This window comes from Fukomys damarensis, unplaced genomic scaffold (assembly GCF_012274545.1).
Source record: "Fukomys damarensis isolate Sample0158 unplaced genomic scaffold, DMR_v1.0_HiC HiC_scaffold_33, whole genome shotgun sequence".
Taxonomy (NCBI): domain Eukaryota; kingdom Metazoa; phylum Chordata; class Mammalia; order Rodentia; family Bathyergidae; genus Fukomys; species Fukomys damarensis.
Genome location: NW_022900945.1, coordinates 40,400,948 through 40,404,019, shown reverse-complemented (window position 1 = coordinate 40,404,019; position 3,072 = coordinate 40,400,948).

Below are 3,072 nucleotides of genomic sequence, written 5' to 3'. Positions count from 1 at the left end.
AACCGAGAAACCCAGGAAGGAACACACCAGCCTAGATGGTAAAAGACCTTTATTAGTCTGGCCAGACGGCACTCCCAGAGCCAGGTGGCTCAGAGAGGCAACTGCTCAGGGGCTGAGGTACTTTTTTTAAGGTTTTACTAAACAAAGAGTCAGGGAATTCACAGAACAAGACTGCAAACACATTGCTTATCTTATGCAGGAAATGTTCTAGGGTCACCTTTTGTCAAACCATTTGCTCCTGGGCAGGCTGTTAACCAAGGTAGCAATTAGCATATGAAGAAGCACAGTCTGGCCTATTAGCATGGAGTCACTTTAGCCTATTCAAGTTTTACAATTGAATTCATCTCCCCCCAACTACACTGGAAGGCTCATCTACATTGTCATTTTATAGTAAGAGATGAACATTTTACAGTTACTTTTATAGATATTTATTGAGTGAATAATTGGACATAGCCTTGTGAAACTGGAATGTATAGTTCGTGGAGAACAGCAAAATAGTAAAAGGCTCTTGAATTAAAAATTGTGGCTTTTGGCTTTAACCACATACTATCAATATTACCGTATGGGTATTAATGCATCTAAGCCACGTAATAAACTTGTAAATTTAGTAACTATATTTTCTTTTTTTTTTTTTTTTTGAGGCAGTCTGGCCTTGAACTCTCAGATCCTCCTGTCTCAGCCTCCTGAGTGCTAGGATTACAGGCGTGCGCCACCACCATGTCTCATCCTCATTTTACGGAAGAAGAAATGGATGTATCCACAGATCAGGCAAGTTCAGTTAGGATTTCAAACCAAATCCATCTGATCTCAGACCCTGCATATTTTAGGAGTATTGGAGTGTTGGCTTTAATTGGGAAATAAGCAAGTGGTTAAGAAATTCTGAAAGCCACTTTTGTTTTGTTTTTGGGTTTTTTTGGTACCGGGGATTGAACTCAGTCCTTGTGCTTGCAAGGCAGGCGGCGGAACCACTGAGCTAAATCTCCGGCCCCTGAAAGCCACTTTTAAAATGACAATATTTCACCAAACCCAAAATAGGGAGTAGAACTGCAGAGGTCTACACTGTGGAGTGGCGTGATAGAAGTGTGTGTGGGTTGGGGGTAGGACTGCAAGGCTTCTGCCTGGATTCTGAGTCTGATTAATGCTTCTTGTGGGCCTTCTGCATCCCATTCTAATATGTCTAATGCCTACCACCCACTCCACGCTTTCCTCCTGATCCCCCCTTGCCTCCCCTTCTAGGTTCTTCTCACCCAGTGGTTTTCCTATCCATCACCTCTGTCCTCTGCTGATTCTATCCTTTTGTGACCAAACCTTTTTTGCAATTAGCCCTTTCTTTAAGAGCTCACTCCACTTTTCTGAGCAGTTAGTTAAGGGGTTGGCACAAGTTCACGGCTGCATTCATTCAATAATCACTTAATTCAAAGTCCCCTTTCCTGGGTCCTACTGCCCTCTTACAGCTACCTTTTTCCTCTTCATTTTTTTCCTACCTTTCAGGAGAAACACTTCCACACTCATTCAGCGTACATCATTCTCCAACACTTGGTGCACAGACTTGTTCTTTAACCACTTCTTAAAAATCAATTTTATTGGTCCATTTAAGGTATACAAGATAATGACATTCACCACTGGAAATTTGCACCTTTACATAATCCATCTTGGTTCTTATTTTTCCCATTCCCCTGCCCTCCCTCCATTCCTCCCTATCTACAAAGATGTTGTTTCCATTTTTTTCATTTTCTCATATTAATTCCATTCTTTAACCTTTTATAATCTATCTTCCATCTTCACCACTTCCCTCAAACTATTCAAATTATTTTCTCCAGATTATTCTCTTACCTCTTGTCAAATCCAACACCTTTTCTTAGCTGGGTGTGGTGGTGCACGCCTGTAATCCCAGCACTCAGGAGGCTGAGACAGGAGGATCACTTCAAGTTCAAGACCAGCCTGGGCTATAGTGAGTTCCAGGTCAGTCTCAACTACATAATGAGACCCTCTCAAAAAAAATAAAAAAAAAAAAAAAAAACCTATTCTTAAATTTTTCAACCTTTCTTTTTTTAAAAAAAACAAGGTCTCATCATATAGATCAGGCTGGCTTTCAACTCACCACATACTCCAGGCGGGCCTCAAACTCCTGTTCAACCTCCTGGACTGCTGGGTTATAGGCATGGACCACCATGTTCGGCTTAAATTTTCTGATCTTTCAATCCACTTCTTCCCTTCCCTCCTCTTCCTCACCTTCTCCCCACACCTGCACCCCAGTACTGCGGACTAAACACAAGGCCTTTGTGCTGAACTACCTTCCTAGCCCTTTTTACAAATCATGAGAGAAGGTCTTGCTAAATCCCTAAATTGCCCACACTGGACTCAAACTTTTCATCCTCCTGCCTCAGCCTCCTGGAATTACAGGCATACGCCACCATACCTGGTAAATCCCTCAGTCTCTTACTCTCTATGCCCTGGGCACTCTTGGCTGCCCACTTCTTTTTTTGAAACTTTTTCTTTCTGGGTTTCCAAAGTATATTCTTTTTTCTCTTTCTCCTTCATCTTTTCCTACCACTTTATCATTCCTTCTGTCTTTTGTCTCCTTAAGGTAGTTTCTCAGGGTCTCCCCTCCCCTTTGCCTGACTTCTGTCATGCTTTTGTTCCCTTGCAGTCTTTAAACTACCACCTTCTTGCCAATGTCTCCTAATTTTCTCTAGTCCTAATTCCTCTGTGAATTCAGGCCTGTACCTACATAAAATCTAGAGATCTAGAGGCTCTTAAATTCAGACCAAACTCATATATTTCCACCTCTAATTGCTTTTCCTTTTTTCCTTCCTATTTATATTACAGTAATAGCATTCCATCTACATGTGAATCTTTCTGTCCATAACTTTCAGATTTTATCACCACGAAACTCTTATCTTCTACTCTCTTAAATCATTTCCTCCTTTTTTTCCTTTTTTCCTAGATCAGATTATAATCATCTCTCATTTTAAATTATTTCCTTACTACAGCGATCTGTTGTTTAAAAAGATGTCCAGTGGATTGCCGGGCATGGTGGTGCACACCTGTAATCCCAGCACGGGAGGGGCT